General features: G+C 40.7%; 1 pseudogene; it reads left to right on the forward strand.

Moving 5' to 3' along the window:
• The first annotated feature begins 334 nt into the window (after positions 1-334).
• LOC144218264 (olfactory receptor 51A7-like) lies at positions 335-1,235 on the forward strand (annotated as a pseudogene).
• The last annotated feature ends 4,498 nt before the right edge of the window (positions 1,236-5,733 follow it).

The raw sequence follows: 5,733 nt of genomic DNA on the forward strand, positions 1-5,733 counted from the left end.
GAGGCTGATTACTTTTCTGTTCCCTTTTCATGTGCTGAGTCTAGGGAAAACATTTTGAATATTAATAGCTATCTCGTGATGAATCTTTGAGGGTTAGGTATATTTTCATGTTTTTCTAGTATTCTACTTACATGTGTCATGATATTATTCCTGTCCATATTTTATAAAATGTTTTGTTTCCATCCTAACAATTATTGTAGAATAAGGAATCACAACATTTCCACTGACCCAAATGGTGAAACAAATGGCTACACAAATACACATTTAGCAAACTAATTTTTGCCATCACAGAAAGGCTCTTCTGAGAGCCACATCCTGATATCACTTTCGGGCAATGTCAATCTTTAATGCCTCTGAAGTGGAAATCTCTACCTTCTTCCTCATTGGGACACCAGGCATGGAGCATGCTCACATTTGGGTCTCCATCTCCATTTGCTTCATGTACCTCCTTGCCATACAGGGGAACTGCACCATCCTCTTTTTCATAAAAACAGAGACCTCTCTGCATGAGCCTATGTATTACTTCCTCTCCATGCTGGCCTTTTCTGACCTGGGACTGTCCATCCCCTCCCTTCCAACCATGCTGAGAATCTTCTTGTTCAATGCCACTGGAATTTCCCCAATGCCTGCTTTGCTCAAGAGTTTTTCATTCATGGATTCTCAGCTATGGAGTCATCAGTTCTTTTCATCATGTCCATTGACTGATTCATAGCCATCTACAGCCCTCTGAGATATACCTCCATTCTGACCAGTGCCAGAGTCTTTTAAATCGGCCTCATATTTGCTATAAAAAGTATCTGATTGGTCTTCACTTTCCCCTTTATTCTAAAAAGGCTGAAATTCTGTATGAAAAGCCTTCTTTCCAAATCATACTGCCTCCACCAGGATGTCATGAGGCTAGCCTGTTCTGACAACAGGGTCAATGTCATCTATGGGCTTTTTGTTGTTCTAACAGCTATGTTAGATTTGGTGTGCATTTCTGTGTCCTACATGCTGATCATGAAAATTGTTCTGGGCATTACTTCACACAAGGGCCACCTCAAGGTCCTCAACACCTGCATCTCCCACATCTGTGCTGTGCTCATTTTCTATGTGCCTATCATCACCTTGACTATTATTCACCGGTTTGCCAAAAATGTTTCTCCAGTTCTTAGGATCATCATTGCTGATACCTTCCTTCTGGTTCTCCCTCTAATGAGTCCTACTATGTACTCTGTGAAGAGTCAGCAGACTAGAAATCTGATTCTTACGAAAGTATGTGAGAGACAAGGTTGATGGGAAACTTGAGCTGCCATGAATGCCCAGCTCACGTGGCAACATTTGAACAAATATAGGGTCCAAGAATGACAGTGAAGTAGTAGAGATTGACAGAAAAATATATTTCATATACTTGGTAGGCTCCTCAAATTCCAAATTATTGATTTCATTTAGCAGGAACAACATCTTAGATGGCTTGGGGTTATAGTACATTGACCACTGCATGTCCTACCTCCTTTTTCTCTTATAACTCTGCACACAATCAGCTATAAAATTATATCAACCACATCCACAGAAGTACCATCCTAATTTGATTAAATAAATTTTTCAACTTGTTCTAAGAAAAAAAAGAGGAAATTGGTATGTTCATTTGGGGGGAAATAAACATAACTCTAACTCAGACATGATCAGCTCTGACTAGTGTGAACTGAAAAATAAATCACACATACACACTTACACACACACAGACACGCACACACACAGCATCAGCATCTCCTAAACACCTATTTGGTGGTGCATGTGTGTGTATGTTTCTGTGTGTGTGTGTTTGTGTGTGTGTGTGTGTGTGTGTGTTGGGGGGAGAGAATGAGCAAATATTTCATCAATTTATATTTTAAGATCTCTGCAATATATAAATAATATACATGTTTATTATATTTATAGATATTTTTATATTTATTTTATATTTACATATATATGTTTTAAAGTTTATTTTGAGAGAGGGAGAGAGAGAGAATGGGGAACAGGCAGAGAGAGAAGACAAGAGAGAATCCAAAGAGAATCCAGCTCTGTCACCGCAGAGCCTGATGTGGGGCTCGATGTCATGAACCATGAAATCATGACCTGAGCCAAAATCAAGAGTCTGATGCTTAACTGACTGAGGCACCCAGGGGCCCCTCTGCAATATATTTAATAAACCATCTCTTTTAGTATGCATATTAGGTGAGCTGCTTCTTACCTACGTTTGTTGGGTACTCCAAGTTACTCTCTTTTTGCCAATTATATGCCTAAGCAACATTATTTCTTAATTCCCTATATCCTACATTAATATGTGTGTGGTTGAAGTAGAATATTTTATTTTTAAAATTTATTTATTATTTATTTTGAGAGAGAAGTGAGAGAGGGCGTGGATGGGGGAGGGGCAGGGAGGGAGAGAAGGAGAAACAGAATCTCTCGACAAGGGGCTCCATATCACAACCTGTGAGATCATGACCTGAGCTGAAATCAAGAGTTGGATGCTAAACTCACTGAACTACCCAGGTGCCCTAAAATAGAATATTTTAATATTTATCTTTGTCAGTGCTTAGCAAAGTACCTGGAACATATGAATTGTTTGTTGTATGTTTGTTAAAAGCATAGCAATCCTAACACATTTTGAAGACATGAATATAATGCATGATAAGAATGCCAAAGAATCCATTAAAGTGTGTTTGAAACCTCCCATTAATGTAAAGTTGACTTCTACAAATTAATTACTTGGACAGAAATTAAAACAAAAGCAAGCACAAATATTCTCAGAAATCCTAAAATAAGCAGAGTAATATCATGTATGTAGATAGGATCTAGTCAGGTCCTCACTAAAAGTCATCTAACTGAATTTAGTCTCATTTCTAATAAGCACTACTATTTAATCCACACTAAACCCTGAAAATTAGAAAGCCTGTATTAGTGAGATAAATACCCCATGCTAGAGACTGTACTGTGGCATACTATCTTAAACACAACATTCTCAGGTAAGATATTACAATAGCTCACAGATATGAAATAGAATTTGCAGGAACTGGGGGAGCTATAGCATCCTTTAGTAGTCACTGTTAGCTTCAACAACTCTTGCTCTCTTCACCTTTATTCTTTGCTTCAATCACTATTCTGAATGAAGCCCCCTACATAATGAATTAATGGTCACAAATTGTAGGAATAGGTAGTGTCCCCACTTCTTACATCTCTACTAATAGAGAAGAGAGTGAACTTTCACTATAAACTTCACTTCGAGACTTAAGGAAAAGGCTGAAAAATATGAATTACTTGATATTTTTAGACCAGAACTGGTCATAATATTCATGAATATGAATTTAATGTGATTGGCAAAACTGGGTCATGGCACTACTATGATCACTGTGACTGGGATAAACAAAGGAAGGAGTTTCTGTTCCTAGGAGGCTTGGAGAAATAGAAAAAAATATTATTTGGACATTTCCAAATATTATTTGGAAAAAATAGACAAAAGATATTAAATAAAGTAAAAGAAACCCAAATAAAACTAGTTGCTGTCTACTAGACCTGCCAACAACGGCAGAATGGCATAAGTGAAAAATAATGTAAAAAACATGATTTAAGAAAAAAATTATTACAGGAGGGAGGGGCAAGATGGCGGAGAAGTAAGGAGCTCTGTACTTGCACTCGCGCCCATACATCACACAGAAAAGATCTGAAGCCATTGGAAACCTTACAAAACCTGAGAGATTGGGAGAAAAAGGAGGCAGAATCCACAGAGAAAGCCTTCTAACGTTGAGTGCAAACTGGGGAAGATAAAATCGGGCCGGGATCAGAGACTCCAGGGTGGGAGGCGATCAACCTCTACCCTCTACGGGGAGTGAGAGGGGAAAAGGAGAGAGTCCGAAACAGAAAAACCTCCGCTCGGGGGGAAAAACCTCCGCTCGGGGCATGGAAAGACCGTACTTGCCAAATACCTGCACGCCAGGTCCCCTCGCGCCAACTAGTCCCGGGGGGCTGAGCGCACAGACTGCTTCTTTGTGCTGGCTCCTGGCGGGCTGGACTTCAGAGTAGCGGCGCGCCTGCCGCCATTGCCCTCCTGGGAGGCATGGGCCCCAGAAAGAGCCGCGCGGACACCGGGCATCCGTGCTCCTGGCTGTCAAGAACTCTAGAGGGCAGGCAAAGAGTTAAAAACTGGGAAATTTGCCTGTGAGTTCGTGTTTCGGGTGATGAGCCATAGAGGGACCTGGTTTTCCTCACTCCAGCACGGTCCACGCACCCGGCAGGCAAGCCCCCACCGATGCTTCCCAGCCGACCCAGAGAAGGAAGCAGCAATTCTGACTCCAACCCCAGAGCTCAGAAGGGGGCATGGAATTGCCCGAGGGGATTGCCTGGGAAGTTGTGTCTAAGGCAATTTCAGCGGGGCGCTCAGACTGGGATTTGGAGATTGGGACTGGCCTGAGTTGAAGAGTGCAACCAACTTTGGCTGCGCCCCTGGTACGGGGAGTTTAAATGCCCAAAAAAGCGAGGTGCAGCACTTGATTCAAGAAGGGACTGGAGCACCGTCACTCTCCTCTCCACAACTACCAAGGCAGAACTCCCGCCTGAGGCATTGGATCACGCCACGCCCATCCCTACCTGAGAGCTGCCCTCCTCCCATTTTTTCCCCTTCTTTTTCTCTTTCTTTTTTTCTTCTTCTTTCTCTTTTTTCTCTTTTTGCCCCAGAACACTGACCTGATTAACTCTGGTCGCCGGCTTCCTTAAACAATCTCAACAAGTCCATTCTGTAGAGGTAAATTCTATACCTACCGACATCTTCATCTCTTTCTCTCAGGAGTAATTAGACTATATAGTCTCTCTGGATAATACCAGCATCCTACTCTCACCTATCCAACCATATTCTACACTTTAGCTCTTTTAAAAAAGCTTCTTATCCCTTCTTCCTGTTCATTATATTTCTAATTTTTCCTCATCCCCGCCCTGTCTTCTCTCTCTTTCTCTATGCTCTTCAACCAGCACTGCATACACACAGCTATTTAACTGTAGCTGGGATATCCGGTTATATGNGAAAAAAATTATTACATAGTACATAAGAAATGAACTCAAATAATGGCCTGTAGACATTTTATTGGGAGCTCTTAGAAAATATATCCATCATATTGTTACACCAAGAATGAAGAATTAGTGTACTTAGTAGGGAACACAGCTCATTATGGAAATGGTAAGTCATCTTCAGAATGCTACATTTGAGAAGACTGACAGGTATGCAGATGTATATCATTCTTTGTGAAGAATTGTTAACAACACTGAGTTTTCTAAACAATGAACATGATCTCTCTATATAGGTCTTGAAGTTTTCTGTAACGTCTTTAATTTTTCAGTGTATCTTAAAAGTATTTATTACATTTATTTTTACATATTTGATTTTCCTGAATAAACATCTTGTCTATTTGCCATAAATGGTATTTTAACTTTACACAAATTGTTTTTTTCAAGTGTGAAGGAACTCAGTTTTGTATATTGCTGGTAGCTTTTAAAAATTAACTTCTTGTTGTGGCACCTGGGTGGCTCAGTGGGTCAAGTGTCCGACTTCGGCTCAGGTCATGACCTCGCAGTCTGTGGGTTTGAGACTCTTAAATGGCTCTGTGCTGACAGCTCCGACCCTGGAGCCTGCTTTGGATTCTGTCTCCCTCTCTCTCTACCCCTCTATCATGCTCTGCCTCTCTCCATCTCTCAAAAATGAATAAACATTAAAATAAATTT

The sequence above is a fragment of the Crocuta crocuta genome, unplaced genomic scaffold (assembly GCF_008692635.1).
Source record: "Crocuta crocuta isolate KB4526 unplaced genomic scaffold, BGI_CrCroc_1.0 scaffold662, whole genome shotgun sequence".
Taxonomy (NCBI): domain Eukaryota; kingdom Metazoa; phylum Chordata; class Mammalia; order Carnivora; family Hyaenidae; genus Crocuta; species Crocuta crocuta.